This window comes from Macrotis lagotis, chromosome 1, assembly GCF_037893015.1.
Source record: "Macrotis lagotis isolate mMagLag1 chromosome 1, bilby.v1.9.chrom.fasta, whole genome shotgun sequence".
Classification (NCBI taxonomy): domain Eukaryota; kingdom Metazoa; phylum Chordata; class Mammalia; order Peramelemorphia; family Peramelidae; genus Macrotis; species Macrotis lagotis.
Window position 1 is genome coordinate 171,428,154 of NC_133658.1, and position 27,885 is coordinate 171,456,038.

General features: G+C 38.6%; 1 long non-coding RNA gene across 9 annotated transcripts in view; it reads left to right on the plus strand.

Annotated features, from left to right (window-relative positions):
- The window catches only part of LOC141504412 (uncharacterized), a 135,483-nt gene that overhangs the window by 6,302 nt on the left and 101,296 nt on the right, over positions 1-27,885 (plus strand). For 2 of the 9 annotated variants that reach the window (XR_012473356.1, XR_012473354.1), the window contains exon 2: positions 621-657. The exons of 3 other annotated variants lie outside the window; for them this stretch is intronic. This is a non-coding gene — a long non-coding RNA (uncharacterized LOC141504412). Of the gene's footprint in view, positions 1-620; positions 658-7,807; positions 7,854-13,225; positions 13,282-24,436; positions 24,538-27,885 lie in introns of all 9 variants that reach the window. 4 more of the 9 variants (XR_012473358.1, XR_012473359.1, XR_012473357.1 and 1 more) reach the window with 4 other exon arrangements.

The following is a 27,885-nucleotide window of genomic DNA, read 5'->3' on the forward strand; positions in this document are numbered from 1 at the left end:
TTGTGTGACCTCGACAAATTATAGAAGCACATAACCTTTCAGTTCTCTAGTCTAGATAACACTTTAAGATTGTGAATTTAGAAGAAAAAGTATCAATCTATTTTGGTATTGGGTATTTCCTCACCAGTTTATTATATTATCAGATTTAAGTGGTAAAGTGGATAGAATGCTGGGCCTGGAGTCAGTAAGCTTCCCTTTCCTGGGTCTATATCTGGCCTCAGATACTTCCTAGTTGGGTGACCTGGGGCAAGTCACTTAACCCTGTTGGCCTTGGTTTTCTCAGCTATAAAATGAGCTACAGAAAAAAAAATGGCAAACCATTCAATATCTTTGCAAAGAAAATCTCAAATAGGGTCACAAAGAGTCAGATTTAACTAAAAGCAACTCAATGATAACAACCACCACCACTATCCTATACCTCTCATATATTGTCTCATTTGAGCCTCACAACCTTGTGCATAGGTATTACAAGTCTCATTAACTCCAGTGACCCTCAGAGAGGTCCCATGTCTAGTAAAGCCAAGAAGCATGATACAACTATCCAGGTGTCCCTGCCTCTGAATTCAGTACACATTCTATTATATCATATTGGTTTTATTGTTTTGTTTTGTTTTTTGCAGGGCAATGGAATCAAGTGACTTGCCCAAGGCCACACAGGTAATTATTAAGTGTCTGAGGTCGGATTTGAACTCAGGTACTCCCTGACTCCAGGGCCAGTGCTCTATCAACTGTGCCACCTAGCTGCCTCCACATCATATTGGTTTTCAGGGAACTCCATATTCTTAGCCCCATGTCACATTTTTAACCTATCTCCTTTTGTAGTTGTTTGGTCATTTCAGTTGTATCTGACTTTTCATGAGCCCATTTTAGGGTTTTCTTGGCAAAAATATTGAAGTGCTTTACCATTTCTTTTTCCAGCTCATTTTACAGGTGAGGAAACTGAGATGAAGAATGTTAAGTGATTTGCCCAGAGTCATACAGCAAGCGTCTTAGACTGAATTTGAACTCAAGAAGATGAATCTTCCTGACTCCAAGCCTAGTGCTCTATCCATTGGGCCACCCACCTGCCCCTAACATGTTTCCTATTTATTAATCTCTTGAAACAAATTCTATGCCCCCAAGGCTGGCCTAGTCATGGTCCCCTCTAAATACTTTGGACTTCCATGTTCACTTTCCTGTCCTCCCTTTGTCTACAAACCCTACCCATGGCTCACAAAGAAATCCCAGTCCTTTAACCTGGAGAGATGACTCCCTCATTGAAATGCTGATGGAATTTATTCTGAGTCACTCATGCAGTAGTGGATTTGAACTCAGATCTTCCTGACTCTAGGGTCAGACACCCCCTCCTCCCCCTAGCTATCTAGTTACCCCATTGCACCAACTACCAGCTTCATAAATTTAGAAGTCTAAAATACATGAAAGAGGAAGAGAGAATAATGGGGTTTTCCTGACTCCTGACTGTCTTCTTCAAGTAGTTTTATTTTTTAACGGTATTTTACACCTAGAATAGCAGGACAGTATTTGAGGGACGCACTTGCCCCTCCCAGGCTGTAAGGGAGACAAATTGGAGCAAGAGTTTGGGATTATAAGGAGATGGTATAAGTATAGTTTGGGGTGGGATAGGAAATATTTAACAATGAGCTATCTGGAAAAAATGTACAGACAACATATTCTTAATCTACAATAATATTATTTTCTACATTTTTTTCTCTACCTTTTTCACCCTAGAATTCAACAAAACAATAAATCAAACCCTGATTTGTAGCATTGATTATTTCAGAGTTATAAATGAAAATTTAACCAGCTGGCTCCAGTCCACCACTGAACTGGATAGTGGGAAGGATAATTGATTTTTGAGACACACAATGTACATTTGAATCTTAGCTCTGCTGTTTAATATCTATGTGACTTTGGGCAAGTTATTTAAACCGGAGGGTCCTTGGTTTTTCTCATCTATAAAATGAAGTGATTATGCCAGCTAATCTCTCTGGGTCCTTCTGGCTCTGAACTCCATGATGCAATCCTCATGATAATCAGTATTTGCTTAGGGAGTAACCTAAACTTTGTTTCCTTTTCCAAGAAAGAGCAACAGGAACCAGCCAAGTCCTGGAAACTACCTGGTGTCCTGGGGGATTTACCTAATGAGCTTTGAACTCTGACCCTTGAAAATAAAACAATAGAGAATAAGAGACCAGTAAACCCAGTGCAATTGAAAAAAAGTATTTATTGTGTAGTATGTTTTGTATCATGAGAAGTTCTTTTCTACTCTGAAACATAGCTGACATGCATCCCTTTCTCTCTGCTCATGCAGTCACCTGCTTAGCTCTGGCCTCTCACCTGGATTATGGCAGTGGCTTTCTTGTTGTTCTCCCATCTCTCTTCAATGAAGTCACTCCACAGAGTGATTTTTCTAAAGCACAGGTCTGATCATATCATTCCCCTATTCAATAAACTCCAACAATTGTTTATTACTTGTAGGATCATATATAAACTCCCTTGTTTGCCATTTAAGACCCTTCACAATCTGGTCCCAATCTATCTTTCCAATCATATATATATATGACTGACTCCCCTTCATGCATTTGTCTGGTCAAATAGCCTTCTGATATATATTACACTTCATCTCTGTCTTTGCTTTTGCACCAGCTTCCCCTTCCCTTTCTACCTCCCTAAGCCCCAACCCAAACACACATTCCAAGAATATAAACCCTCTGTCCTTTCCTTGATTCCTTCAAAATTTAGGTCAAGTACTACCTGTTCAAGGAAACCTCCCTTTATTCCTCAGCTGCCAATGCCCACCCCCCCATTACCTTATATCTATTTACAGATCTATATTCTCTCTGTTCATACATAGAGGCAGCTAGGTGATGCTTAGATAGAACATTGGGCCTGGAGATAGGAAGACCTGAGTTCAAATGTAGCTATGTGACCTTGGTCAAGTCACTTGTGTCTGCCTCATTTTTCTCATCTGTAAAATGTGGATAATAGTGGCTTGTACAAATGAGAAATATTTGTAGCTTGATTTAGTAGATAGAGGTGGCCTTGGTACCAGGAAGACATGACTATGAACTTGGACAAGTCACTTAATCTCTAAGCATCATCGTTGATTCTCTAAGAAGAAGGTGCCCACATCCATTGGTAGAGAGAATCTCTCCTTATATTAAGTTCTATTTACCTGTTAAGTCACAGGTTCAGTCTCCATCTTCTCTGTTTTGCTTATACTTATGTGATGAGAGTGGGAAGCTAGATTGTATAGTGGATAGAGCTCTGGAAAACCCGAGTTCATTCTAGCCTCCCTCCTACACTTACTAGCTATATGATCTGAATAAGTCACTTTAATCCTCTTTGCTTAAGTTTCCTCATCTGTAAAATGAGCTGGGAAAGAAAATGACAGACCTCTTAAGGATCTTTGTCAAGAAAACTACAAATGGAGCCATCAAGAGTCATACCCAACTGAAGCAACTGAAGAACAACAATATAATGGGGACTGGCACATGCTTGGGTACTCCTCTTGGAGAGGCTGAGAATGTAGAATATGGGAGCACAGTGGAGAGACCCGAACATGAATATCTAGTGAGACATTCTCCACCTGCTGGTCTGATCACCTTATGGTTTACTTAGAAGAAGCCTTTTTCATTAGCTGGAAAGGCAGAACTGGGACTATCTTCAATGAAGTTTGAGACTATCTAGATTCATTCATACTCTTCAGCTAAGTTCCTAATGGATATTTGGGACTCCTTTACAGTTAGAGTCCAGCAAGAGGTTAGGTTGAAAGTGAAAAAGTCTTGGGTCTTGCCCACCAAGACCTCCATATGGCCTGGGGAAACAGGTTTGAGTTTCTTGTATGCATCTGGGTTTTTTTTTTTTTTATCATTTTAGATGAAGGGAGAGAGGTTTTGCATCTTAGCTTATGAGTTTTGTGGTCAAGTCTTCTCTGAAGCTCAAGAACTGGAAAATGTCCATTGAGACCTTGCTCAGCAGGATCCTCAGATCAGACTCAGACTCATCTACACCTATTATGCCATACCTGGATATGGATATGGCAGGAATAATACTATGTAAGAGTGAGAGCATGATTCTCAGGGACCAAAATGAGATAAGAAAGAATATGTCCCTGAGCTGTTAGGGGGAAGGAAAATTTGTACTTTTCCTGTTGCTTCAAAGTAAATGACATTTTGTAAAAGTTGATGATGTTTAATAGTTAAATGGAATTGGGACTCTATTCACTTGTGGCTCAATACACAATCAATATGGACTGATACAGAAGGTGTTAGAGAAGGGAGAATTCCAAATCTTTCAGGGTAATAAAGGGGCTAAGTAACCAGTTTGGCCAGAACATATTGGCATATATATATGTGTGTGTGTGTGTGTATGCATAGTTTGTGTCTTCTGATAGAATGTAAACTCCTTGATGGCAGGAATGACTTCATTTTTAATCCTTATATTTCTAGTATCTATCTCAATATCTGGCACAGTAAAATGAAGGGATGGAGGAGTTAATCTAGTAGAAAATATGAAAAGGGATTTAATCAAGGGCATGTGTAGATGGGTCGACCTTGTGAAGGAGAAGGGCCAGCTCATTTTTAGAAACTGGTGGGGGGGAGAGGAAAGAGTGTGGAATGGTGTGAAGATTTTTGAGATGAAGAGAATGAGAAAAATAGAAGTTCATGTGGAATGACCTCAATTTTCTCAGTGAAATAGGAGGTGAGGTTCTCAGCTTAAAGAAATGAAGTTCAAGAAAGTTGGAGGACAGAAGAAGTTTGGAAAAGCTTTTCTGGGGACAGCTTTTGGAAATCAATTAGATAAGAATCTAAATTGAAGTTGGATAAGGTGAATTTATAATGTATCCAATCATTGAAAGACTTCCTTTCAACTCAGTTCAGCAGCTTATGAATGAGAGTGGAGGAGGTGAATGGTGGGTGTAATTTTTGGCAAGAGATAACTGTGAAAGGATAAGTGGGACAGAAGTGTAGGCTGACTATTGGGTCAGGCAAGATTGGAGAGGGAAGGAAGTGAAATCAGAACAGGGGTAATGAACTGAAGAAAAACTAAGGGTAGAAGGGATCTGGAGATCTTAATGAAGATAAAGAATAAGTTGGGGGTGGGGTAAGGCTTAGGTAGATATTAAATGACATGGTATAGTGGGTAGAATGCTGGGACTGGAGTCCAAAAGATCTGAGTGCAAATCTAGCCTTAGACACTTAATAGTTATGTGACCCTGGATAAGTCACTCAACCTGTCTGCCTCAGTTTCCTCATCTGATTAATGGGGATAATAATAGCCCTTCCTCTCGGGATTGTTGAGATGATAAGCTGAGGGAACATCTGTGTGAATGTTAATGTCCCTTATTCAGTTAGTGCAGATTCTGGTCACCTCTCACCTAGATTTTTGCAAAAACTTTCTAATTTGTTTTCCTGCCTCAAGTCTCTCTCCACTTTGGTCTCTCCAACGTGCCCCAGCTAAGGTGGTTTTCTTTAAGTGAAGATCTTTCTGTGTCACTCTCCTACACAATAAATATCAATGGTTTCTGACTACCTCTGGAATAAAATACTGCCTCTATTCAACAAAAATATTTTTAAAGCCCCTAATATGGAAATTTTATTGCAGGCTGGCACTAATGAAGTCAAACAATGCAAAAAAGCACAAATGCTCTTTGCTTCATTATCCATACCTATTAAAATGACTTTTTTTATATATACAAACTTGTGGACATGTTTCTGTTTATATATTGCGCTTCTCTAGTAAAATGTAAGTTTCTTGAAGGCAAGCCATGTTTTGGTTTTGTCATTGTATCCCCAGGACCTAATGCAGAGCCTTATACCTAACAAGGACCTAAGAAATGCTTGCAGAACTGAGATGAATTGACTTGTCAGATGGTAAACACTACCACTGATGGTGTGCTCTCTGAAAGACTCTCCTGTATACAAGGCCATTGTCAAACTCTTCAGCATGGAGGAAACACGTAGGCTGAAGGAAATGCTTCTCTGGATGCATTCATGGTCAGCAGACAAGAATATTGTTCATACTGGTGGCTTTATTAAGCAGCTACCATGTGCCAGACCTCAGGAATATAAACAAGATAAATGAAGCAGTCCCTATGTGCAAGGAGCTTACATTCTAATGGGGAAAACAGCAAGGATGTATAGATGTATATACAGATAAATATAAAGAGAATAATTGCAAATAAACATAGAGTAGTTAAATATAGAGTAGTATATGAGGAGGCAATAGCAGTTGAGGGGATAAGAAAAGGTTGAACATAGAAGGTGGTATTTGAGCTGTATCATGTAGGAGGAAAGAGATTCTACAAGGCAGAGATGAGGTGAGAGCATTCCAAGACTTGGAGGCCAGTCAGTGCACTGGGTTTGAGATGGGAATGTTTTATTTGAGGACTAGGAAGAAGGCCAGTTTAGATGACTCAGAGTGAAAAGGGGAGAGAAAGCGACTATGAGACCTGAAAAAGAGGTAGGAGTCAAACTGTGGAGGGTTTTGAAAGGTTAACAGAGGATGTGATTCTAGAGGAAATAGGAAGCCACCAAGTTAATTGAGTAGGGGACTCACATCCTCATATTTGCAATTAAAGAAAATGACTTCATTGGCTATATGTAAGGTGGACTGGAGAGATGTGAGACTTGAGGCAGGGAGAACAATTAGGAAACTGTTGCAAGAATCTTTATTTTTTTTTTTTCAATGTACTCTCAGCCATGCTGCTCTATGGCCAAAAACCAAAAACAAACTCCCCAAATTTTAAAATCTCTTTTTCAAACTCTCATAGATATATAGATAGAACAGCAAAATGCCTTTTGCAAAATTTTATGTATATACAGTGAGAAATTCTAACAATATTACCTTGTAAAAATATAACACTGTAATGGAGTGGAGAGATTATAGTGCAATATGTGTGTGTACAGTATTGCCAAATTGTTTTCTGTTTTCTCTTTTTACACAGAAGAGTTGAACAATTTCAAAGCAGTTTCAAAAATAGAAGTTGCTTAAAGATGGAAGATTAACATTCCCTCCTTGTTTCTTTTCTTTTCTTTTATGATACTTTACCATTGGAGAAAACAAAATAATCCAACCCCTCAACAATGTTTCAGCACATATATGCCTTTTTTTTTTAGGTTTTTGTAAAGCAAATGGGGTTAAGTGGCATGCCCAAGGCCACACAGCTAGGTAATTATTAAGTGTCTGAGGCCGAATTTGAACTCAGGTACTCCTGACTCCAGGGCCAGTGCTCTATCCACTATGCCACCTAGATGCCCCTCCCCTTTATTTTCAAGGAAAAAAAAATCTCCCTTTAAAGAAAGGTTTTGTGTTTATAAACTTTCATTTTTAAATTATAATTCTGAAAGTTTTAGAGTTTTCTTTATAAATTTTAAGACAAATATATATATTTAAGATAAATATATTATATATATTTTAATATATATATATATATATATATATATATATATATATATATATATATATATATATATATACCAACTGCTGCAAGAATCTAAGGCAAGAGGTGATGATAATTCCTATCTTATTTTCCTCTAATGAATCACTAATATTCCAGTTCCTGCTTTGATTACTTTTTCTTATTCTGGATTTTCCTGGCACCAGCTCCTCCTTCATGCGTTGCCAGAATCAGAATGGACAGGTCTCAATTTTTACTGTGGTGCAGAATTCCTGGAATAATGATTTGATCAATCAATGTCTGTCCTCTGAGCCACCTTGCAATAGTCTAGTCATGGCTCTGTCCCAGACAGTCCCTAATACAGGTGGCGAATTATGCACCATCTGACACTTCTCTTCCTTACAGGCCAGCATGGTGATCTTTTCTGGACACTTATCCCTGAGTTTACTAGGTAGGTTACTGTTTCATCACACTCTCTTCTGTATTCCAGGCTGAATGTTTGAAAGACCATGTGATAGCCCAGGGAACTCTTTGCTCACAGTATTGAATCTTCTATGTTCTAATTGTGTGAGTTGGCATAGCTTCCTTAGAACATGAAAGTTTGGATCCAGCTTTTGACTTTGCATTCTTAAGAGAATGAAGATCCTTTGTAAGGCAATTCTTGGACCTCTTCGGATGATTGGAGAGACCCAGTCCTCAGCTGCTGGCTTTTGCTAATCGAATAGCTAGGAGTCAGGGCATCACCTCCTCGATATCACGATGCTCTTTTTGAACAAAGGATCAGCAATAGCAACAACAATAAAGAGGAGGAACTGTTCTAGCTGAAACCTACTCTGGACCAGGATCAGTACGCTCCAGTCTGAGAGAGTAACTCTGAGATTCTTTCAGCACTATTCTTTACAACACTATTTCTTTGTAGACTAAGGGGAAAAAATCTATGAAACCTCATGCATGCCTCTTGCAGCTGCTAACAAATTTCAAAATAGGAGAGGAAAAAAATATACAGAAGTAATTTTAAAAAGAACTCAAATCACAACCAGGTTCTTGACCAAAAAGTTGTTCATAACAAAGAACACATTCATAGTATTCTAGAATCACCCAATTTAAAGTTGGAAGGGTCCTTAGAGTCCAAAAAGAATCCTTATTGTACGATGATTTCTGTTTGAAAGCTTCCAGTGAAGGGGAATACAAGACCTGTTGTTGCATTTCACTTTTGTGCAGCTCTAATTGTTAGAAAGTTCTTTTTTTTACCTCAAATCCTTCAATTTCTACCCCTTGTTCCAGGTTCTGCCCTCCAGGGCCAAATAGAAAAATACGGACTCTCTTCCACAAAACAGCCCCTCAATTAACAGGGTTGCTTATCTCTACCCCTTTCCCCCTCTCCACCTTTTTTCCTTTTTTTCTTTCTTCCCTACTTCCAAAGGATCATCATCTGACCCACACCCAGGCCCTTTCACTAGTTATCCCAGTGAAAACTGGTTTAACTGGTATGGCCCCTATGTATTCTAAAGCTTAACTCTGCCCTTCTCCCACTACCAACCTCCACAGTTAAACAGTTAAGTTTCCTGGGTCCCTGCCTGCTTTTCTTCAATCCTTATTAGACAATTCAGTGAATCCCTGATTTCAGTGGTCTAGCCCAATGGTGACAAACTCAAATAGAAATGGATCCTTGTAGGCTGTCTATTGATGTAGAAAAACATAAATTAACATTACTTATAGTACTGTATTTTTATTGATTTTGTTAAACATTTTTCCAATTACATTTTAATCAGGTTCTGGCACTGCAGGGCAAATTCAATGCCTCTGGACACCAACCCATTGTTTTGGCTCATGGGTGACAGGGCATTTTCCTATTATCATCATATCTTTGTCTGAAATGCCATTTAAGTTTGAATTGTGGGTGGCTTTGGTATCTTGACTTGAAGTGCACATCTTGCTGCATGTCCAAGTCACAAGTCTGCCTATGGACTGGAAAGTAGAGGAGCACCCATCTATGCACCTCCTTTTGGCATTTGTCCTGCTTCTGTGGCTATCATTCCTGTATAGATGTGTCATTATCAATAAAAGATCCCCCATTATCCTATAGTATTCTATTACCTACCCGTATCTTCCTGAAGCTCTATCATCTTGATTTCTAGAGGTAGAGGAATTTCCCCATCTTTTTACCCATAGAATTCAGGCCAAGAAAATAAGGATGGGTTCTTTCTGTGGTGTCAATGAAGAACAACCCAGAGGTAGGATGTTATAAAGCTGTAACTTAGAGGATTGGATATGGCGAGCAAATGATGGCTGTTAGGCAGTCCAACTCTGCTACCTTGATGGGCAAGTTATAACAGCATGCATTGCATTGAGTCTCTTCTACTTAAAAGATCTTGGCAGACATCAATGTACTATTAATCCCCTAAGCTTTCTGGATATTGTGGGTTCAGACATTCTCTTGAACTGCATATTTGGCTCAGTAGCTTGGAAACACATATCTATCCTCCAAGCAATCTCTTATCCCTTAGCCACTGTCCACTCAGCTGGCACAGTACCCATGTCTTCCCTTTCCATTTCTTAGTCTAAGAACTGTAACCAATCATCACTCCATAGCCTCTGGAAAAAAGAGCTATAAACAACAAGCTTCAAACCTGTCAGTGGGTTGGGAGGATGTCTAATGCAAGCATATGAAAACTTCCCCTGGCAGAATGGGCAGATGAGAACAATTTGTTTCAAGAGTCAGGAAGGCAGCTAAAGCAGTCACTGTGGAGCAGTTAGAGCTTGGTGAGGCATTGAAGACACCGAGATCATCCATTGCATACTGAGCCATCATCTGGACTTTAGTCTTGCCTCTGGACTCCAGAAGCTGAGGACTTTGTGCAATTTGGCCCTACTTAAATCCAATTCACAGCAAGTAAAGACATCCTATTCAGAAAACAAAGGACAAATAGCAACAATAATAATTAGTCGTCCACTCTGTCATTCCACTCACTGTCTTTATGACTTCCCAGACCTTAAAACTCACTTCTGTGGCTGCCATTCTTAGATATGTGTTGTCTCCCTCATTAGACTTTAAACTCCTTGAAGTCAAGGATTATTTTACTTTTGTATTCATACTATCAGATTTTTGCACAGTATATTAAGTGAGTGCTTAATAAATATATTTCATTCATTCATCCAGAAATGTTTACTATCAAAGTGCTTGGCACTGTTAAATGGTTCAATGTAAGAAAATGATACTTGTCAATCAATAAAAAAATCAAATAAACAAAATCAAACAATTTACTTAGTGCCTACTATGAGCTCTAAGTGTTGAGAATATAAAAGGAGTCAAAAGATAGTCCTTGCCCTCAAGAAGCTTGCAATCTAATGAGAGAGGCAACAGGCAAATGAATATATACAAACTAGGTATAAGCAAGGATAAATAGTAAATAATTAAATAGAGGGAAGGCACTGGAATTCAGAGATTGAAGAAGGTTTCAAGTGGAATTGTATCAGTGGAAATGACATTAAAAGTAGAGGCTAGATAATTCTTATCATCTGAGTTGCTACTGTACCTTAAGGGACATGGTAGCTTTCCATCTGATTTGTAGATGAAACTTTCTGTATTTGTGGTTATCTCCTTTAGCATGTGAGCTCATAATAAACACTAAAATGCATTTTCATTCATTCATTTAATACAAGCCGGCTGTCATTTTTTCTTTTGCTGATTATTGGCTTGTGTCTTAATGATATTATTTTCTGCTACTGAGCTGTAGTGTGGCTACAATCTAGGGATTGTGGGGAAAAGGGAAAGATTAAGAAAGATGGAGATAGGGAGAAAGTGAGAGATACTCTGGAGCAGTTAGTTTTGAACAGGAACCAAAAGGAGAATGGGAGCACTAACTTTTAAGCACTTATCAATATACAAAAAGATCCTGGTTCTATTATTCTGGTCATTTAAGCAGATCTTCCCCCATTTGTAGTAGCATTTTTCTAGAACTCTCTCTTACCTTGGGTGACCCCAAGTCTATTTACAACAGACTGAAACTGAAGCAAAGGTGCTTCCTTGGCAGGACAATATTCAGGAGTAAGATCATGTGTCCAAAAAGAAGTAAAAATATTTTCCCCTTATGTCAAGTTCTAAGGGTCCATGGGCCTCTTGGAGCAATTATAAAATACTCCTTCAATGTTCTCGCCTATGAAAACTTGGTTCTGCCTAACCTCTCATTGGATTGACCATGACACTTAACTTTTGAAGAGGCAACACCCTCTAGAGAGGTTGAAGTGGTGGAGCAAGTGAGGACAAGAGACTTCTCACATATTTGTCAGTGGCCCTCTGCCTCCTACCCACCCTGGCACCCATTTCTTTTCCCTTTCTCTATTTTCCTCTTTTCTCTCCTTTCCATTCCCTCATCCCCCACCCCATCCTCTTCTTTCCTCTGTTTCTCTCTCTTTGACTCTTTTCCTTTCTGTCTTATTTCTCTTTCTCTGAATCACCTTCTATGTTGGATTTTTTCTGTCTGGGGTTGTCTTTCTGTCTGTCTTTCTGTTCTCTCTCTCTCTCTCTCTCTCTCTCTCTCTCTCTCTCTCTCTCTCTCTCTCTCTCTCTCTCTCTCTCTCCCCCACCTCCCCTTTTTGCCTAAACCTTTGGGATTATTAGTATCTCCTACTTAGCTCACTTGTGATTCTTACTCCTCAAGAAGCCATTGCTCACCTTCCCCCTTTACATTTTAATAATATTGAATAGATTTGGAAGGGGTTTCAGATCTCTCATAGCATCTGAACCTCTCAACTTTGTAACAGACAGGCAAGGAAGTTCATTTAACAGATGAAGAAAATGATCAGTTTAATTGGACCACAGACCCATGTCTAATAAGTGACAAAGCTAGGATTCTACACTACCACAAGTGGGTTGGTGAATGTTTAATAACCAGCTCTCTGGGGGAAAAAAAAGCAAGCATGGCATATTTTTGAGTTTAATCTGTGTTATTCACATTTGTTTCCTCATCACTTTCTTGTCTAGACGATCAACAAAATAATAAATCAAACCCTGATTCATACTGTTTGCTGATTGTTGAGGTATAAATGGTTTTCAAATGAAAATTGAACAATTGGCTGTTTCTAAACAGTTCAAGCTATCTCCAGCAAGCCCCTGACTAGACCAACCTGCCAGAAAGGCAGATCTAATCTGTCCTGTGCTGATGTTCTACATCTAATTCTGCCATTCAGGGTTGCCATGGCCACAGATGCTGGTTTTGTCATTGATTCTCTCCCCCCCCCCCACCACCCAGTTAAAAAGTGATTCTCATATTATCTGACAAAGAGCTTCTTGGGGATATGAGTAGGGGACCTCTTTGTTCACATTCTATACTGTGCTAACCAGTAGAATGTTGGGCACAGAAGAAAATAGAGCTAGGTGGTACTACATAGGAATACTGGACATGGAGACAACACTGAGTTCAAGTCCTGACTCAATTACTTACTAGTTGAGCAAATCATTTAACCCTCCCATCTGTAAAATGGGAATATAATAATTGTACTTATCTCTCAGGGCTGTTGTGAGTACTAAATGTGAAAATGTAAATTGCTTTATAAACCTAAAAGCATAATAAAAATGCTAGTAATAATAATAATATTAATAATTATAATAATTGGAGTTAATAATGGTTTCTGCACTATTCCCCAAAGGCATAAATGAAGTAATAATGTAGATTGGATACTTTGTGGAATATTTGTGTTGATATAAGTGACAGGTATTATTACTATCTATATGACCTTATTGTTGCTAAGTTGTTTCAGACTCCTCCCATTTGAGTTTTTTTTGACAAAGATACTGAAGTGATTTGCCATTTTCTTCTTCAGTTCATTTTACAGAAGAAGAAACTGAGGAAACAGGGTGACTTCACCAGAGTTACACAGTAAGTGTCTGAGGCTGGATTTGAATTCAGGTCTTTCTGACTCCTGGTCTGGCCCTCTGTCCACTGTGCCACCTAGCTATCCTTAGGTTAGTCCTTTCATATTTCCAGAATCTTTATTTTCATATCTTTAAATGAAGGAACAGAGAGTCTGTGAGCTCCTTTCTACTGTCTACTCCATGAACAAAGACTCCCACTGGCTACTTTATCCCTCTAAGATGGGCAGAAGGTGAAGAAAGTGAGTTAAGTTTAGGAGGTCTTCTTGGGATGGTTAGTGACTCTTTCTTAAACTGAGCCACAATCAGGGCCAACATTGCAATAAAGACAAGAAGGAAAGGAGGGACCTTGGACAGGTACATGCTCCCCATCACTCCCTAGAAACTGGGAAGGGACTAGTTTTAGACAATCCATGGAATTATCACCTTTCAAAGGGGGCACAGCTAAAGATTCTGTAGATGTGGAAATGAATGGAGAACTGGACCATGGACTGAACCACATGGGGACTACCTTAATAAGGGAGATTAGAAATATATTTACCCTTAAGAAGGAAGGTTAGGGATAAAGAGAAATATATACAGTGCAGAAAAAACTTGATATAGAAGTGGATTTGGGTAAAGAAAAGATAGACAAATCTCATTCATTATTCAAGTACAAAATAAAGAAAATATTTGGGATTTAATGTATACAAGATACAAAAATTTATATAAATATATAAATACAACTATGAAATAACTCTTTTTTAAGGTTTTTTTCAAGGCAAATGGGGTTAAGTGGCTTGCCCAAGGCCACACAGCTAGGCAATTATTAAGTGTCTGAGGCCGGATTTGAACTCAGGTATTCCTGACTCAAGGGCTGGTGCTCTAGCCACCCCGAAATAACTCTTTACAATTTTTTTGTTCTATTATTTTATTATGTATTCTATTCCTAACTTTGAATCTTAGATTTCTGGGGACACTGATAGATTATTTTGCTAGATGTCACATAGCTTAGTGTGTGTGTCAAAACTTGAACAGAGGTCTTCCTGAATCCACAGAAAGGATACCTTGTAACCTGGCAATTATTAACTTTAGCTCTTAGATACCAGTTTTATAAGTTTCTTTTTTTTAATGGAACCTGGGAGTTCATCAGGCTCTGGGTGAGAAACTTGAATTCTTTTTAGCTTTTCAGACTGCCATTTTTTCCCAAATTAAAGTCTTAGAAAATTGTCTGTGGCACTCAGAAGTTGGGGTGCCTTGCCCTGGATCACAGTGCCAGGGTATGTCAGAGTTGGAACAGTATGTTAGCATATTATAAATCTTCCTTGCAATTGCTGCCCAAAAGATGTGGGTTCTTACTTTCTCTGGCACTCTGCCTGCCAGACCCCAACTGGTCTTTCTACCTCCTGACTCCTGATATTTTCAGACTATCTCCCATGTCTGGGGTGTTCTCTTTCCTCATCTCTGCCTCCTGCCTTCCTTCAAGTCCCAGCTATTACAGGAAACCTTTTTTGATCCCTCTAAATTCTAGTGCTCTTTCCCTCTGTTGAATGTTTCCATTTTATGCTGTCTCTAGTTAATTTGTGCCAAAGAACTCTAGTATGGATTGTGAGATATGAGAGATTCTGGCACAGGACTGCCTAGCATCATGTGCTCTCATCAAAGAAGGCTCTGTGTTCTATCATCAAAGCAGTAGTTCAAAAGAAATGTGAGACATGCAATTCTAGAGACATCTCCATCAATGAATTGTTTGGTCAAATGGGTTATTTGTGCCCATTTAGTAGACCTTTCCAAGTCTGTATTGGTCTGCTCAACCCCTGTCGATCACAATATACCTTGATCCCAATAACATGATGTCATTGGTCCTCTTCAAAAATGAAGGACAACAATATAGTCATTTGCATGTTGTCTCCCCTATTGGGGATTGGGAACTCTTCAAAGGTGAGGGCAGGGGACTGTCTTTTATCTTTCTTTTTATATGTAGTGTTTAGCAAAGTATCTACACAGTAGGTACTTAAATGTTTATTGATTGACGGATAGACTGAGTGAATGAAGTCAACCCTCTTTTGTGTGTTCTCTCTGAAAGTGCTTCTCATCAGGGGATTCAATACATAGATCAATATATGGATAATAAATACAAAATAATAATGAGGTAGTTGAGAATGCTGTGCACTAATAATAGGGAAGATTAGGAAAGTATTGATGTAGAAGATGGTGTCTGAGTTGAGTCTTATAAAGGAAGAGATTCTGTGCAGCAGGGGTAAGAAGGGAATGTATTAATCTGATGGCTAGAGCAATAGTAGGAACATGAGAGATGGGTGCCGTGTGTGAGGAACATCAAAAAAGCTAGTTTGGGTACATGCACTTTGATTCAGTAATGCCAGTAGGTCTGCATACCAAAGAGATGTTGAAAAAGTATAAAATAATAGCAGCTTTGTTTGACGTGGCAAAGAATTGGAAATTAAGGGGATGTCTATTAATTGGGGAATGGCTGAACAAATTGTGGTATATGAATGTGTTGGAACACGATTGTTCTATAAAAATCATGAAAGGTGGAACTTCAGAATAATTTGAACTGAAGTTGAGTGAAATGAGCAGAATCAAAAGAACATCATACACACTTAGCAACAACATTGGGTAATGATCAGCTATAGTGGATGTGTTTATTTCAACAGTTAAATAATCAAAGACAATTCTAAAAGACTTGTGATAGAAAATACCATCCATATCCAGAGAAGGAACTGTGGAATTTAAATGCAGACCAAAGCTTACTATCTTCAATTTTTAAAAGTTATCTCATGTATTATGCTTTTTCTCTCTATTTTTTTCTGTTTTAATTTATTTGATTCTTTTTTGCATGTGTAATCTATAGTAGATTGTTTTCTGTTGGGGAGGGGCAGGGAAAGGAGGGAAGGAGAAAAATGTAAAACTCAAAACTTTGCAAAAAAATGATCTTTGAAAATTACCATTGCATGTAGCTGAAAAAATAAACAAAATATCTTTTTTTAGGATAATATCTTTTTTAAAAAAAACTAGTTTAGGGGTGGCTAGATGGCACAGTGAATAGAGCACTGGCCTTGGGGTCAGGAGTACCTGGGTTCAAATCTGAAATCAGACACTTGATAATTACCTAGCTGTGTGGCCTTGGGCAAGTCACTTAACCCCATTGCCTTGAAAAATCTAAAAAAAAACTAGTTTAGAGGCAGTTAGGTGGCACAGTGGATAATGCACTGGCCCTGGAGTCAGGAGTACCTGGGTTCAAATCCAACCTCAGACACTTAATACTTACTTAGCTATGTGACTTTGGGCAAGTCACTTAACCCCATTGCCTTGGAAACAAACAAGCAAACAAACAAAAATACTAGTTTGACAAGATTGTAGAGTATAGAAATGAAAGTAATGATAATGAGGCTGGAAATATGGTAGGGGTCCAGTATGTAAAAAGTCAACCAGGGGAGTTTATTCCTCTAGTTAAAAGTTGCCTTATGTATTATTTTTGGGAATAAAAAGAGTTCATTCTAGAGGTAATAGGGAACCACTGGGAATTATTGAATAGGGGAGTAGCAGGGATAAACCTGGGTTTAAGAAAACTCATGTTGGCAGCTGCATGGAGGAGGAGAGATGAAGCAAGGACGTCAACTAGGTTATGAGTTAATTACAAAACACCAGAGGAGAGGTCCTAAGGAAAGGGGTGCCTGTGTGAGTTGTGAGAAAGGAACAGATGGGAGAGATGTGGAGGTAGAAAGGATGCGATTTAGCAACTGGTTAGATAAAGGGGGTGAGGGGAAGTGAAGAGTTCAGGTTAACCCTGAGATCAGGCAAGGGCTCTGATTCAATTCCTAATGTGGGAATCCCCCTACACTGCTGATCACAAGGAGTCTCTGATTTAGCAGATTTATTTCAGTCTAGGGGCTTGTTGTGGTTAAAGTGACTTGCCCAAGATTATTGACCTAGGAAGGACTATGGACCCAGATTTTCAGAAAATCATGGTATCATAGATTAAGAGCTAAAAGGGATTTTAGAGGTTATTGAAGACAATCCTCATTTTACTCAAACAAAAAACTGAGACCAAGAGAGATTAAGATACATGCTCAAGGTTTCATAGTTAAGTGTCCTAGGCAAGATTTGTACTCCTATCTTCCAAATCCAGATTCCAAACCTAGAACTCTGTCTAGTACTAAATGGAACTTTTTATTTCTGTAGTGCAACTGAGCACTATAGTCATCAAACCGGGGATGCCACTATACCATTCATGAGGGAATAATATTTCAGAAAGATAAAGTCCAATATCACATAGTTAATATCAGACAGAGGTAGAGGACTTGGATCTTCTGATTCTAAAAGTAGTGCTCTTTCCCTTCTATCAGTTTTACCCAAGAGTTCCTATCTATAAAAATCAGAAAGGGAAGACAGACCTCGGTCAAGGCCAGTTAGTTATACATTTTCCTTCCTCTCCCCCTCTCTCTTCCTGTTCTTAACTCTCACCAGCTATCTTTCTTTGTCCCTTCCCCTGCTTCATGGAGATTTAGTTTTTCTTTGGACACATGCTTCGTTTCATTTCCCTCCTCCACTGTGCTTATTTATTTAAATTAAGCTTCTGCTGATCTGGTTTTCTGACTCTTTGAAGTTATTACTGTGGACTGGGTCAATCTTTTATATACTTCCTTGGGAGTTTCCTTTTGGACATTAGAAGGAAATTAAACTTCCAAAAATATGTCTAGGTTTTTTTTTTTCCTTTTAAAAAAGTGGAAAGATTATGAGTCTCATTCAACATTGTGGGATCAAAAGCAATAATTAAGGTGGAAAGTTCATCCTTTACCATCACCAGATGCTGCATCCCTAACAGTTAATGATTTACCTCCAGCTGGACAGGTTTTGCTAAACCATTAGGTTTCCAAGTGAACTTTAGCTTGTCCTGAGTTGGCCTTATTCAGAGAATAAGCTGAAAAGGCTATTAAGAGATCATCTTGTCTCAGTCCCTCTTTTTATGAATGACTCACAACATTTACAGCACCCCAGTGACATACAGCACAGAGTCACACTTCATCTCTGTTCTGTTGGTCTGTAAATTAAGATCCATAAGCAGAGAGTTTAGAACCATTCTGCCCCCCACTCTCTACCCCCCCCCCCCCATAGCAGGAAACAGAGAACCTAAGAATTCTGGGGGAAATTGGGTGGCAGGATTCTTCCATCTAGTCAAGTTCTTTCTTTTTTGTGAAACCTACTCCAGGACTCTTAGCTCTCACTGTATCACTCACTGGGCACCTATCCCAGGGTCTATATAATTCTATATTTAAAGTTGGAAGGGACCCTAGAGACCACTGAGTTGGATCACCTCATTCTCCAGAAGAAAAAAAAAATAAGGCTAAGAAAAAGCCATCTAATCCAACTTCTTAATTTTATAAATGAAGAAATTGAGGTATGGAGCAGTATTGTATAAATTTGAGGTAAGTAGGTGGCAGCAGGCAGATTTCGACACAGGTTCTCTGATTCCAAATCCAGTACTCAGTCTACATGTTGTTTGATGAATGCTCCCTGATATTTCTTGTATTGTTAATAATTTCTTATTGCTATTTGGTTTATAATGGGCATATGTCTCAAAATCCCCAACTAAACAATATATTTTTTGAGGACAGCAACCAGCTTTGACTGCAATCATTGTGTTGGATCCACAGAAAGAATGTGGTCAATAGTTATTGATTGATAAGTAGCAGAATCCATTGTTTCAAACACTGTCCTTAACTAGCTTTGTGAGTCTCCTCATTTCTTTGAACTTTGATCTGCTCATCTGTAATATGAGGAGATTAGACTAATAGCTTTCAAGTTTTTAAATTCTATGATTCTGAGTTTTAGGGTAGGGTAGTCATGAAAGGGGTTTAGGATTAACATCAAGGAGGGAATATTTTATGTTAAAAGGTGGGAATGTTTGCCTCAGGATAGATAGTTCAAGATAAATGTGTCATCTGCCTCTACTGTCTCTTGGGGAAGTGATATTTTAAAAATTTTGTTCTCTCCATCACGAAGACTCATGACATTATTATTATTTAAATATTTATTATTGATAACTTTTTAAAAAATATTATTTACATTTTCCAACATTTCTGTTCTTTCCCTCTGCCAGAGAATCATTCCTTATGACAAAGAATTAAAAAGAGAGAGAAAAACGTTCAGCAAAAGTAACATATCAACTAAGTTCAATATTAAATGAAATGCTCCACACCTAGAGTCTTCTACCTCTGCAAAGTAGTGAGAGAAGCACCTTGTCATATCACTTGTTTGGGGTCATTGATAATTATGATTTCATGGCATTTGTTATGATTGTTTTATTTTTAATCTCTCTCTTTACATTGTTCTAGTCATTACATATTTTGTTTTGATATACCTTAAGGACATTTTCTTCTATTTTTCAAACTTTTGACTTGTTTTAATATCTCTTATTGTCTCATGAAATTATTAACTTCTGTTGGGTCATTCTAATTTTCAAGGTATTTGTTATTTGGGCAAGGTTTTGTAATCTTGTGCTAAGCTGTTATTACTTTCCTCCACTTCTTTTGTCTCTTTTTCAATTCTTTCCTCATTCATTCTTATTTCATTTATAATATAATTTTAAAATCTCTATTTCATCTATTCCAAGAATTCTAATTGATCTTATGACCAAGTTTTCTTTCTTTCTCTCTCAATCTCTGTCTCTCTGTTTGAAGCTTTACTTGTGGGTATTTTAGAGTAATTTTCTTCTTTTCAATTGGTATCTTGGGCATTGCTGGGATCATAATAACTCTTCATCTTTTTTGTTTACTCATTTGTCCTGAATTGAGACTTTGTGTTAGAGCCAGATTCTGTGCACTTCTGGTAGGATTTTCCTGGCTTTTTTGATCCTGGCTTGTCTTATCTGGGTCTTGCCATTATATTCTCTGGATAATTGATTGCTATGTTTTTTAAGAATCCTAGGGGTGGAGGTAGCTAGGTGGCACAGTGGATAGAGCACCAGCCCTTGAAGTCAAGAGGCCTTGAATTCAAATTGGGCTTAAACACTTAATGATTACCTAGCTGTGTGATCTTGGGCAAATCACTTAACCCATTGCCTTCCAAAAAAATAAAAAGAATCATAGGGATGGCTCAGGCCAGGCAATTACAGCCTTTCAGCAGGCCCTATATAGTCTCAGCAAAGTCTAGTTAATGCTTTCTTTGACTTTTCAGACTCCATACCCCAATTTGGGTCTAGATGATACAGCTATAGACTTGCCCAGGGTGGAGTACCAGGAAACAGTCTTTGGGTCAAACCTGTCAACTAGTGAGAAGGCTCTACATGTTCATCATGACTGTGTTTGCTTACTTACCCCTGTTCTGAGTCAGGTTAGTTGAGTCCACTCCCTACTTTGGGTTTAGAGTGTCAACATTTTTGGCTTAGCTCTATTCTGGGTCTGGGGCTGAGTCTGAGCTTCTTTCTGAGGTCAGAAGAAGCAGTGCAGTCATTCTGTTTTGAGTATAGTCGTTGAGTCTGAGATTTACTCTGAGTTCAGAGAGATATGGACCTGTTTGAAGCCTGGTAGTTAAGTCCATGATCCCAGTCTAGCTCTGTTCCAGAGTTCTTGTCCCAGTCAATTATCTATGTGTCAAATTTGGGATCTTGGACTGAAAAGATGACCCACCGTTGTTGTCTCCTTATATTTCTCTGTTGAGGTGGTTAGGGAAAACTTGACTGTACTTTTTTCCTCCTATTCCTCCCCTTTTCCTGGTCTCCCATCTAATATATTGTTGTTCAGGCTCTGTTTACTTCACTTTGCATGAGTTCAGGCTTCTCTATATTCATCATATTCATAATTTCTTACCACACAATAATATTCCATTAAAATCATCTGCCTTGAATTGTTAAGTCATTCTTCAACTGGTGAATGTCTGCTTTATTTCTACAAAAAGATATGCTATAAATATTTTAGTATTGACCCGACTTCTCTTTTTATCATTATTCTCCTTAGATATGTGCTCTGCTAAGATATTATTAGTAAGACAAATATTTGGTTGGTGATTGGGTTATATACCATAAATTAGACAGCTGAATTGTTTATGAATGGACTGTCATCTCTATCCTATGTCCTAACCAAGTGAGACAACTTTGCTGAATTTTTATCCCAGACAAGAAACTCAGATAGATAGATAGATCTGTGTGATCTACGGTGGTTGGGCTCCTGAGATGGGAGGCTCTGAAACCATCCCACTATGAATCTGCCTTTGAGCAGCTTTGGTCTATAGGAGATCATCTGAACTGGAGGTTCATTCAGGCATTTGGGAGGACTAAGAATTGAGGAAATTTTGTAATTTTTTTTAGGTTTTTTTTTTTTTTGCAAGGCAAATGGGGTTAAGTGGCTTGCCCAAGGACACACAGCTAGGTCATTATTAAATGTCTGAGGCCGGATTTGAACTCAGGGACTCCTGACTCCAGGGCGGGTGCTCTATCCACTGCTCCACCTAGCTGCCGCTAAGTCACTTCTTGATGAGGAAATTTTACCTCTTAGGGCCACCCACATTGCTTGTGGATAGCTCTAAATGTGAAGGAGTATATTTTAGAGGATTTGACTATCAGTGAGTAGAAGTTATAGCCAAAGAGATTTCCACTGAATAGAAGGAAAAGTTTCCTAACCAAAAATGAACTACCTTGAGGTAATTATTAGAGGTGCTTAAGCAGAGGTTCATGAGTACTTTGGGGAATTATTTGGGGGATAATTCTACTGATAGAATTACAAAAAGAGGTGGTAGATTCCAAACTCATATCTACCGATCCTTGATGGCAGAAAACTATTTCTTTAGCACTTGCCCACAGTTGATTATAATGATAATAATATTAGCTAATATTTGTAAGTACCAGACATGTGCTAATCATTTTACAAATATTTCATTTGATCCTCACAACAACCTTGGAAGATGGGTGTTAATACTATGTAGGAAAAATTTTGCATATATCAAATTATCAATAGAGTAGGGATAAGGTACTACTGTGCTCTAGATAAGGATTTGTTTCCCTTGTTCTTTATGAAAATCTCAAAATATATTGATTTTAATTCTTAGAATTCTTAATTCTTCAGTTTTAATTTTTAGAAGAACTGGCCAGTAGAGCGTTTGAGTTTTGGTTATGAAGAATGAAATTTTCTGATATTAAAACTGTGTCATCTTTTGATAGAGTTGTGAACTGATCTAACATTCTGGAGAGCAATTTGGAACCATGCCCAAAGAGTTATAAAACTGTATATACTCTTTCACCTAGCAATACCACTGCTAGGTCTATATCCCAAAGACATTAGAAAAGGTGGGGGTGGGGAGAAGGACTTATTTGAAATAAAAATATTTAGAAACAACTCTTTTTTAGTGGCAAAGAATTGGAAATTAAAAAGATGTACATCAATTAGGGAATGGTTAAACAAGCTGTACTATAGTAATGTAATGGAATATTATTATGCTATAAGAAATGAAAAGCAGGATGATTTCTGAAAAATATGGACTTACATAAGCTGTTGCAAAGTGAAGTGAGCAGAACCAGGAGGACAGTACACACAGTAGCAACAATTTTGTTCAATGAAGAATTGTGAATGATTTAACTGTTCTCAGCAAAACAATGATTCAAGAGAATCCCAAAGAACTAATGAAGTATACTATTTGCCTCCAGAGAGAGAGGTGATATTGCTTGAATATAGCCTGAAGCATGATATTTTTCACTTTCTTTTATTCAAGTCTTTCTATACAAAATGATTAATATGAAAGTATTTTACATGATTGTACATATATAACCTGTATCTGATTGCTTTCGGTCTCTGTGAAGGGGAGGAGAGGTAGGGAAGGATAGAATTTGAGTCTGAAAACTTTGAAAAACCAAATGTTAAAAAATTATATTAACATAATTAAGGGAAAGAATAAACTATATATTTAAAAATGAGACGTATTAAAAATTGCTCCTTTTGCAGGGTGGCTAGGTGGTGCAGTGGATAAAGCACCAGCCCTGGAGTCAGGAGTACCTGGGTTCAAATCCGGCCTCAGACACTTAATAATTACCTAGCTGTGTGGCCTTGGGCAAGCCACTTAACCCCGTTTGCTTTGCAAAAACCTAAAAAAAACCAACATTGTTCCTTTTTTGCCCCTTCCCTCAGTGGCTCTGGGCCACCCCCTTCCTTGCCTAGCCCTAGTTCTTGCAGTGGGGCACAACAGTTGCCTAGCTGGGTTACTGACTTCTCTGGCTCCCTTTTGGCTGGCATCTGGTATCCCCTCTTTCCCTGCTTTTTCAACTCATCCATGAAGGGCCCACATGAAAGGAAACTGAACATCAGGAAATATATGAGATCAGAAGGGAATTAGCAATGCACAATTAGGGAGGAATGCTGTTGTGAAAAATCCAAGGGGGTGATTCTAACCCAGCACTTATCTATTTTAGAATTTGGAAAAAGCAGTGGGGAAAGGAGCTCGGCCAAGAGGGAGAAGCATTTAGTTTTTCATTGAACTTCTAAATGACCATCTTGAAGGCTGCAATTTCTAGTTTGGGAGGACTGGTCTTTAATTGATGGCACCACTGAATGGCTGAGTAGAAAAAAAGAGATGCCTAAGACAGGGAGGGGGTGGAGTGAGAGGAAGAATGCTTCCAGGGCTTGCCTGGCACTTCCACATTTACAGATGGAGATGTGGATTCCAAGTTCCCTTTCCTTTGTTCTCTTACCTCATTGCCAGGTTCCTCCCCACTGTCCTAGCACTTCAGACCTCAGAGCCTTTCCCTATGAAACCTGCTCAGAAGAAAGTGCTTGCTAAGTAATTTACATCTTAGTATGAATTAAGGTTGAAGTCTTAAGTGTTCCCCAGGGTTTTTTGCATTTTTAACTCCTTTTGCTTTCTGTGAAGTGAAAGACCTTGACTTTTATAAAAGGGATTTTAGGTTTCAACTAAAAAAATTCTAAGTTTTTAATTTGAGTTGTAGGGGGTGGGAGTCTTCCTACTGCCCCTGAAATCACACCTCATAAGCCGAGTCTGAGTGTTAATTCCAAAGCTCCAAATTTCCGGTTGTTCAGTTTTGTTCTTCATTTACTCCATTTGTTGTTGTTATTTTTTCTTCCTTCTTGAAGAAGACCACAACATCAGGGAGGTGATGCCATGACAAGCAAGGGAATTAGATTTGAGTGCTAAGTCACTAGCCTCATTTTCTCTTCCAGAGCCATTTGGGTCCAGTGGCCAGATATTAAAGGATGACTGGAGATGGCCCTGGATTTGAGGCAATCAGGGTTAAGCGACTACTCTAAGGAAGCACAACTAGGTAAGTGTCGAGTATCTGAGGTCAGATTTGAACTCAGGTCCAGGGCTGTTGCTCTATCCACTGGTTTTCTTGACAAAGATATTGCTGTCTTTCCCTTCTTCAGTTCATTTTAAAAATGAGGAAACTAAGGCAAGCAGGGTTAAATGACTTGCTTGGGGTCACATATCTAGTAAGTGAAGTCAAATTTGAACTCAGGAAGATATGTCTTTTTTGACTCTAAGTTCTTTACTCTATCCACTGTGCCACTTGGCTGCCTCAAGCTCCCACTATTCATGTGCAACCTACGGGAAAGATTTGGATTCAGAAGACCTGAGTTCAGATCTCAGGTCTTATTAGATGTGTGACTATGGTCAACTTAGTTTTCAGTTTTCTTATTTGTAAAATGGAGAAAATAATAGCACACCCCTCCTAGGGTTGTTTTGAGAATTATATGAGATAACATTTGTAAAGGGTTTTGCAAACTTTAAAGTGAAAACCTCACAGACAATGATTATTATTATTAATTACTAATTATTATTATCATTATTATTATTATTACTATTATAGTAATAGGTGGTACAGTGGATAGAGCACCAGGGCTGGAGATAGGAAAACTCATCTTCCTGAATTCCAATCTGGCCTCAGACACTCACTGGTTGTGTGACCCTGAGTACTGTAATTTGTCTCAAACATAGTGATGTCATTTAGATCTTCATTGATAATGAAGGACAAGAACCAACCAATGCTGAGCAAGTCACTTAACCCTATTTGCCTCAGTTTCCTCATCTGTAAAATGAACTGAAGAAGAAAATGACAAATCATTATGGTATCTTTGCCAAGAAAACCCCAAATGGTGTCACAAAGAATCAGACAGAAATAATAGAAATGACTGAACACCACCAAAAATGTTGGATTAAAAGGCTTGCTAAAGAATTGATAGAAACATATGATCATAATGGTTCTAGAGGATACTCTTGTTTACTGAACTATTAAAATGTAAATATGAAAAGGGAAAAAATATGAAATATGAAAAAGAAATGAAGTCAGACTAATATAGTAGAATTCAAGGCTTGGAGTAAGGAAGAACTGGGTTCTAATTCTACTTCAAATCATTATCCTGGATAAATCATTTAATTTCTCTGGGAGAAATTTCCTTGGACGTGCCTATTAAATCATAGACACAGGTAGGATCTCTGATCCTTCTCTGCTGTCTCTCCCTTTACTACCCATATAGGACATTCCTATACTGAGTGTTTTCTACTTTTTTTTTTATTTATTAAGAGAAAAAGGGTCCCCCTTGGCTCTAGGATTAAATCCAAAGTTCTCTGCCATTCAAAGCTCTTCATAGTGAGCCCCATCCTTCCTTTCCAGTCTTCTTTCCCCTTACTCCCTAATGCATACTCTGACCCTGAATGCATCCTTGCTGTTCCATGATCAAGACACTCCCTGCCTCTCTGCTCTGCTCAGCTCCAGCGTCTAACAATGCTCACCTTCCTCCTCATTGTCTCCAGGATTCCCTCACTTCCTTTCTTAGTTCCTACTAAAATTTTCTGCAGGAAGACTTTCTCAACTCCTTTTAATTCTAGTGTCTTTTCTCTTTTAATGATTTCCTAGAGCTTGTTTGTATGTATTTGTTTGCTTATTGTGTTTGCCCTTAGACTGTGAGGCCAGGGGCTTTTTTTTTTTGCCTCTTTCTGTATCCTTATGGCTTAGACTAGAACTTAGTAAGTGCTTAATAAACATTTATTTATTGCTTGATTGGTTATTGCCTCTGTCTGAGGAACACACAACTCCTCTGCCTTGACCTTCCCCTACTCCTCCCTGGGGATGGAGAAAAATCTAACCTCTGAATTTGTAAAAAAAAAAATGGGACATTTTAAAGACATGAGCTCAGTTTCTCCCAAGGGCCTTTTTAACTCATTGAGGGGCTCTTTTTGCTTTTCTTTGTACTCCCCCCCCCAGCACTTAGCACAGTGCTTGAATCATAATAAACACTTAATAAATGCTTGTTGACTGACTAATACCAACAGTCTTGGTGCTTGATTATATGACTGTGACTCAGAAAACACAGTAGTCTCCAAAATTTAGAAATTAATATCACCAAGAGGACATTAGTGGATACATGTTGGGTTCAAGTGGGTGGAAATAAATGAGAACTAACCTAGAAACCAGGTGTAGGAGATATCAGTAGGAAAATGGATGATGGGAAAAAGGGATGGGTCACCTGGCAAAGGGAAAGGATGGTGGTCAGCCCTAGCGAGAAAGTGAGGAAGGCTTCTAATGTGCTGTTTGGTTGGACTCCCTGTGGATTACTCGTAATCAAGAGCAGTTGGATTGATGTGGATGGAATGTGATCCAAAACAGTGAAAGGAAGGACCTCCCAAGCTGATGGGGCCACAGATCCCAGTGGAATTGGTTTTAGTATTGTAGGACATCCCTCTAGGTCAGTAATTTTTTTTTTTTAGATTTTTCAAGGCAATGGGGTTAAGTGACTTGCCCAAGGCCACACAGCTAGGTAATTATTAAGTGTCTGAGGTCAGATTTGAACCCAGGTACTCCTGACTCCGAGGCCAGTGCTCTATCCACTACGCCACCTAGCCGCCCCGGTCAGTAATTCTTGACCTTGGGACTATGATAGATTTCAGTGTATAAACTTGAATGGGGAAAAAAGTTACCTTTTTATGTGACCTCTAACTGAAGCTTACATTTTCTTCAATTATGTATTTAAATAACCATATTGTTCTGAGCCTCTCAGAAGGTCCATAGGACAAACATCACTCTGCTGAAAGGGTCCAGGATACAAAAAAAAGTTTAGAACCCATGGTCTAGATTAAGTTCTTTCACCAGTTTAAGAATCTTGTTACATCTATAAAAAGAATCTTGTTACATGAAACACATTTCTAATAACCCTGGCTCTTTTACTGAGTCTTTACCTAGTAGAAGAAAAGGAAAAAACAGGAACAGAAACTACCATTCTTCTCACCTTTCATGCTGGCTCTGACCATCTGTCTTGATAAGGTGGACCATGATGGCATCCCTAAGACTAAATTGTCTTTGCCAAGGCAGAAGAAGGCCCTAACAATGGGTGAATGGAATTAAGACAAAGGATGGGGGCAGGGTGGGATTTTTAGTGCCTGGGGCTAGTTAACTGGTCACCTTCCAAGCAGACACAGCCCCTCTCATTACCATGACTCAAGAGCCTCACAGAACTATTTCCTAGACTCTCATGTCTTTAGCATTGCCCTCTAGTTTCAGGGCTTAGACAAGGAGACATCACTCTTGGATGCCTGAGAAGCAACCTTGGTTCCAGAACAGCTGGAGTTTGTCAATGAGATGTGTTGCTAAGGATGAGTTTGAGACTGTTCCTTG